The sequence below is a fragment of the Falco rusticolus genome, chromosome 4, assembly GCF_015220075.1.
Source record: "Falco rusticolus isolate bFalRus1 chromosome 4, bFalRus1.pri, whole genome shotgun sequence".
NCBI lineage: Eukaryota > Metazoa > Chordata > Aves > Falconiformes > Falconidae > Falco > Falco rusticolus.
In genome coordinates, this window is record NC_051190.1 from 22727193 (window position 1) to 22734101 (window position 6909).

At 43.9% G+C, this 6909-nt stretch overlaps 1 long non-coding RNA gene across 1 annotated transcript; it reads left to right on the plus strand.

Moving 5' to 3' along the window:
• The first annotated feature begins 705 nt into the window (after positions 1-705).
• LOC119146068 lies at positions 706-3224 on the plus strand. The gene is made up of 3 exons (XR_005103621.1): positions 706-811; positions 888-943; positions 3070-3224. It is a non-coding gene; the product is annotated as an uncharacterized LOC119146068 (long non-coding RNA).
• The last annotated feature ends 3685 nt before the right edge of the window (positions 3225-6909 follow it).

A 6909-nucleotide genomic window follows, 5' to 3' on the forward strand; every position in this document is an offset into this window, starting at 1 on the left:
TTTCATGCTGCAGTCTTGAGTTCTCTATAACTTGGGATAAAATACAACTCAATTTATCTCTATTTTATTAAATTTGTACACACCCATGACTGCAGTTCTTGGCCCCTCTCCCCTTCATCTCAGAGAAGCTGGTGAAATGCACAACTCAAAACTTTGTAACTCATCAACTATTTGCATTTTGTTGGCGGGTTCAGCAGTTGAGTGTTGCTTTTCTGCACATATCAGAGGAAGAAGAGAAGGTAATAAATTGATTTTGATTATTTCAGGAAGGCCAGGGAAAGGCTAACACAAACAGGATGTCAAGCTCTGTTTCATGTATGGCTAGCAGACCCCCGCGTGTCGTACAGAAAGAAAACAGAAAATGTAATCTATGTTACGAATTTCTATATAACGTTCGCTACTGAAACATGTGTGCTTGCCATGGATGGTGTCACATGTGAATTCCTCATGATGAACGGGAAGCATTAAACCCATCCTACGCTGGTGGAATGTCAACATGTTAAAAAAAAGAAATCCAGTATCTCAGTTTCAGACATGAAAACCATGAAAACCATGGCAGACAAAGAAGTTGAATTGCTTTTGAAGGGTTTGAAGGTACATTTTATGTTGAAAGCAACCAAAGAGGGAAGAGCTCTAACTTTTTTTTTTTTTTTTTTTTCCCTTGCAAGTTCCATTTCTGACCTGCCAGGGCACAGGTTTCTTCAGGCCAATCATTCATCAGATGCTCAGTTTGTGTCTACGTTAGTAACCGGATAACAATTTTCAACTGTTTGTCAGCCCGGGTTACCCTATGCGCCCATCACCAATGTGTGTAAGAGCTTACTCTTGCTCTGTGATGTAAACTTGCTCTCCTTTCCACGACGTCAATACCCATCTTCTAAATTCAGGGAGAAGAATTGCACTTCTATACGGCATAATGGCAGTCCACGAAAAACACCCTCTGGTAGGAAATGTATTCCTCAGAAATGTTTTTGCACTGTGAAATTGGATTTGGCTTGTGTTGTATCCTAAATCTGGATTGAATGGTACCAAAGATTGGGAGAATTGTGGGAGCGATGGGTGTCACAGAGAGTGGTGCAAGCAAGGAATTCAGAGCAGAGCTGGAGACGTGGAAAGCAGGGTGGAGCAGTCTTGTCCAAGGCCCCCCAGCATTTTGTGTAGTTCCATCGCTGATGGAACACATAGCATCAATGCACATGGCATGTACGATTATTTTTCAAGTAGTTGTGTTTTTTACAGGGCATGTTAGGGGATTAAAGTCTGCAAATCCTCTTTAGCTACTCTGGGGATCATAGCTTTCAGAGGACTTTTATAATTTCTCAAAACCTGTGATCAAATGCCAAATAAATGAGCTAGGAAGTTGTCAAAAAAGACCATGATGGCCGTTTAGGAAGGCAGGCTTTCAGGACAATATCAAGAAGCTCTGATATATTGTGTCACTGCTCGAAGGGAGATGCCACGGCACGCTGGTGTCCTCAAAATGGACTGCGAGTCTGCTCGCGAGACGGCAGCAATTAGTGTGAGTGATGGACTGGGACTCAGACATCCCCTGCTTGGTGCTAATGGGGCTTGGGAAAATGCCTGCTGACTCTAGCAAATGCCTTCCTGTGCAGTAAGATCAAACAGGTAGAGAAAATTTGCTGTACCAGAAGCGCTGGGAAAGCAGCGGTGGCTCTCTCTGCCCCCTGCCAGTTTGCAGGGGAAGGGATTGATCGGTTTTAGCTGCTGCGGGAGCGTTGGACCAGCCTGCTCATCACAGGAGTGGGTAAATTAGCACTTTATGCCCTGTTGTCTGCTGAGCTTATCTGTGTCTATTGATGATGCACACACTGTCTTGGGGGGAATTTATCACACGCTGGGGAAGGATGAAAGGATCATTTTGGAAACAGGCTTGATCCATGCTAGCAAATTAGTAAGACTTTGGGATAGATATTTGGCAGTAAATGTGCCACCTCCCGAACGCAGTCTGTAAGTAAACAGAGCCTATTAAAATAAATGGGCGGTAAGTCTGTTAACGTAGTGTGCATTTGAGGATCCCGCACAGCCCTTACACAGACCTGGCTTTCATACTGTCCGTTCCTCTTCAGCAGTTTCTTCTCTTAATCGCCCCTTGTCGAGCTGCCGTGGATTCAATCCAGTTGTCACACATCCCATTAGCATTAATCGGGTGTTGGGCCAGAAATGAACTTCATCCACAGACTGCAGGTCTGCTCCGGCAGTTCAATCTACAAATGAAAAGCCTTTTGTGAGCATCCCCACCACACGCCCGAGATGAACCTGGGGAATTAGTCATGGGCTTGTGGGCTTTATGGCTATTCTGCAGCAGCAGCCTCGCACAGAAGTCTTGCACCCAAGATGCAAGCAGAAGGATTTGCAGGGGTTTCTCTAATGTGCGTTCAAGGGCAAACTGACCTGTCCAGGATGGGATGGACCCAAACCCAGGGCTGCAGGAAGGGCAGCTCTGGTGTCGGAACATAGTGTGCTGTGCTGATCACCCTTATATGAAATGAAGACACAGATGTCACAGGTTGCTATAATTCAGAAAATGTTAAAATAACCAGTTACTCCTCCTGGAATTAGACTCACTGCTTTTAAAGTTTCATTAGATCAGAATCTAAGTCACAGAGAATATATATACGCAATCACAACTACATAGTTCAAAGAGTTCTATCAAAAATGGAATGCCCAAAAATATGACCTACCTTTCCTTCCGTTTCAGATTTCCAGGGAGTTATTAAAGATTAAAGATGCCTTTAAGGAGCTTCCCAGAAAACTGTTGAAATGTAGGACATAGTGTACTGGCAGGTTACAAAATGAAACAACTTTTATGCAATATATTGTGCTGCACAGCAATTTTGTTCCAAGTATCTAAAGTATTTCAATTAAGAAAAATAATGATCAAGGACAAAAAGCATTTTAGTAGGAAGGGATTAGATTATTTACATGGTTACTGTGCTGGAGCTGCAACTAGAGTTAAAGTTTGAAGTTCCAGGTTACATTTACTTTTATTAAAAACTTGATTCAAATGGCCAGTTTTTCATACACTAAAATATTATATTTTTTTTTTAGTGGCGGCCTACAGAAGAGCGCTCAAGCTGTGACACAACATTATTATTTTAGAGTTATTTGCATGTTTCATTGCTTTGGCACCAAACACAGTGAAGGTTTTGGCTGTTCCATGCAAGTCACATGGGGGTCCTGCAAGCAGTGGTAATATACTGTTACTTCATGGGTGTTTTTTGTTGAAGGTAAGCCCCATACAATAAACAGGGATAAAAGAAGTATATTTATTTATCATCCTACCAAACTCTTACATTAGGGGTTTGAGGGTTGTGTTTATGCATTTGAGGGAAGGATGTTTGTTTCCTTTTCAAATCAACAGCTTTCAGAGAGCATCGCAGTACCACCACCCCTGTTCTGCTGGCGGTTCAGAACAAGGCGGTTTGCTTTACGTTATCCAGGAGCCAGGCAGCACAGCTAGAAACTGTACCCAGGTAAGCCAAATATCCTGCTCTGGGCCTGTTTGAGTTACAGTAATTACTGAGTGAACAGGTCTTGCAAGACCTTGAGGAAGCTACTGTCTGTCACTGCCTCTCCTAAAAGCAGATTTGTCTGTTGTAACAGAACAAGGTGAAGCAAAATGGGGTGAATTTGAAGTACTTGTGGGTTCTAGTCTCCCAGACTGCCAGTCTGCCAGGAAATGGCTTTTCAAAGCTATGGTCTCTTCTTTCCGTATGTCCTCCCAGAGCAGTACTGTAGTAACCGTGATTAACAGGGGGGCACTGCAATAACAGTTGAACAGTGCTTATGTTAACAGCCAATGGTTGTACTTGGGTTTAGGGTTTGGGAGTGGATGTGGCTCTGACAGATGTGCTTGAAAATATTCTTTCAGATGTGGAAAAGGAATAGAAAATAGGTAAATACTTGTAGACTATTAAGAAGGGATTGTGTTTTAATACCATTCCTGTTCCTCGTCTCTCCCTGTCTGCAAAACCTGTAACAAGAACAATGGCCTCTGTGTAATACCAAAAATAATCAAAGCTCTCATTTTCTTTGTGAAGAAAGGAAATTATTTGAATTGGGGTGGTTGATCTTGTTGCTAAACAAGCATGGAGAAAAGGTGCAAAAAAAAGAGTAACTTGGGAGCGTTTCTCTCTGGTGCTCCTGCTTACAGCGTCCAGGCTCAGTCCCCTGGGGGTGCCCATCTCCTGGAGGAACAAGCTCTGCCTCCCTCCTGTCTCACTCCCCTCTTTGGGTGGTCAGGGCACTGCTGAAGGTTTCACCTGAATCAACAGAAGGAGCTTTTGCCTGCAGAGAAGACGGAGTACAGAAATGAAAAAAAAAAAAAAAAAAAAGGAAGAAAAAGAAAGGATAAAAGAGGGAAGAACACAGCAGCCCATATCTTTTCCTCAGGCACTTATCAGTGCTTAGTAAAGGTGATGATACAAGGATCATCTTTACAATAGCAAAGTCCACTTTCTTATTCTGCTATATTAAAAGTTCATGAGGGACAATATTTGTTTTCAATTCTCTACTGGGACACCTGTTGAAACATGATGCTGATTGCACTGGCATCGTATGAAGACTTAGAAGACTGCTTGGGTCTGGGTAACTGCTGAGTTTCTCCTGTCTTTCAAACCTGCAAGATCATGTTGCTCTTCATCGACTGCAGCATTTCACCCAGCCTCAGCAGGAAAGAACCACGAATCGTTTTTGTCATTCTGACATTTCATGTTCAAATTCATTTAATTAGAATATGGGTTTGTTTTCACTGAGGTGCTGGAGACTGTCTTTTATTTTTCCCTTCCGACAATTAAAAATTAAAAATGTTTTCTTGTAATTACCATGACTGATTTGTAACTTAATTGCACCAGGCGCCATTAGATTACCACAGTCTGGCCACAGATACTCAGAGGCAAACTGAGATACATACCTTTGCTCTGGGATCGGATCATTTTGCTACATTAGAATTTATCTTATTTAGTAAAACACAAGCCCTGTGCAGCTGTTGGCTCCTGAAAGGGAGCGGAAGGTGGAGGTAGGCACAGCGTGCCCAGCCACCTCTCCGGACCTGAGGCGGGATGGGCAATCGCTGGAGGCTGGGGACAGGGGCTGTCATCTCATGGGCAGTGGTGGCCCTCAGGGCTAATGGAAAAAGCAGAGTACAGTGGCCCTGGGTTTGTTCTCAGCTGCTCCCAGGAGGGGTTGGAGGTGACCACCGACCTGACGGAGAGCTGCTGGGGGCAGAGAGGATGTGGGACTTGTGCAGATTTTCTGTGGGAAATCTGACCCTGAGGGATTGCAAAGAACCCGGTTCCTTCCAAAATGCTGTACTTGCTTGTTTGTTTATTGTGGGTCCTCAGACTTGTCGGAGAGAGTCAGTTAATCTTTCTTCTTCTCTCTTGTCTGGCTAGGAAAATTATCTGGACAGGATATTTGGGGTTTTTACAACTGCTGTCAAACTAAAATAAGAAATAATAAATAGAAATTGTAACAAAATAGGGGATTATAACATGATCTTTGGAAGTTTTAGATAAGGTATACAAAAATGGTAATTTTTGCCTTGCTGCACCAACTACGCTTTCTACACCATACTTTCCCCTCTACATTGGGTTTGAATGGAAAGCAAGAAATAGTGTCATCATCTCCACACAATTCTATTACTAAATTGTCAGAACATAGTCATGATTCTGGCAGCAATGATTCAACTCCATTTCCACCTCCACATGGATCAGCAGTGACCTTGACATTCTTGGTCAATGCTCATGTAGAAACTGCTTGGCAGGCGCAGGTGCCAAGCTGTGGAATATAATTTCCTGACAATGTATGTTATCTGGGTGTGTAATTGGCTTCTGGGCTGTCCCTGCACAGCTATAGGGTCCTTTTCTGAGCCTCTTGCCTAGTAGCTTTTAATGATCAGGAAACCATGAACCATCTGTTTGTACAGAACTTTGGAACTACACAACTGTTGCTGGTTTTATGTTTTGTATGCTCCTCTCAAAAGGAAAAAATTTAAGCAAGATCTATTATCTAATTTTTAAAATCGACTACCAGACAAAGAGTAAGTTTTTTAATTGGTGGCAAAGGTGGAATCATTATCATGCAAGAGAACACTAAAAGGCAAAACTGCATAAGCAGAGTCCAAAAGTAAAATCTCCAGCCACAACCAGCGTTTCAAGCTAAATCGTGTCCCTGGGGACGAAATGGTGCAGTGAAGTAATGGATGTTGAAGTTCCCCTCCCCTCTCTGTCGCTCCTGCTCCTTTGTCCATTAATGCCTGGGCAGCTGCCCGTTTGGCCATTGATGCCTTTCCCATGTAGGTGTGCAGGGAAGCATGAGGCGCAGGTAGGACCCTGGCTCTGTTTCCATGCCCACCACCCAGAACAGCTGGGCACGGATGCAGCGGGACACCCGGGACATGTCCCGGCACACACAGAGTGCCCTCATCAGGGTACGAGGGCTGCGCAGGCAGCACAGCTACATGTGTCTGTCTCGAAGCATGTTAAACCCCACAATTTTGTCATCGCGGCTTGTTGCCTCTGTCAGAAGCAGGTGAGTGGCGGTTATTTGCAAGGAGGCAGGGAGTAAGAGAGCAGCCTGAGAGCAGACCTCGCTGCTGTGACAGGCACTGCCCCTCCAGTGGCTGCCGGGACCCAGGAGTTACTTCTCTAACGCCTATTTCCACTGAAATCACAGCTTGCTTGGGAGCACACTGCCTGTCCAGAGGGGAAAAAAGCCCTCATCATTAAAAGATAATTCAGGATGTACCCACCAAAGAAAAAAAATTAATATAACTGAAAAAGGTTTAGGGCAACACAATCTGCAGAGTCAGGCTTTTAAAGTTGTTTTTTTCTGTTCAATTACTTGCGCATAAACTTGTCGCTCCCCACGTGCCAGGCACTCAAGGGG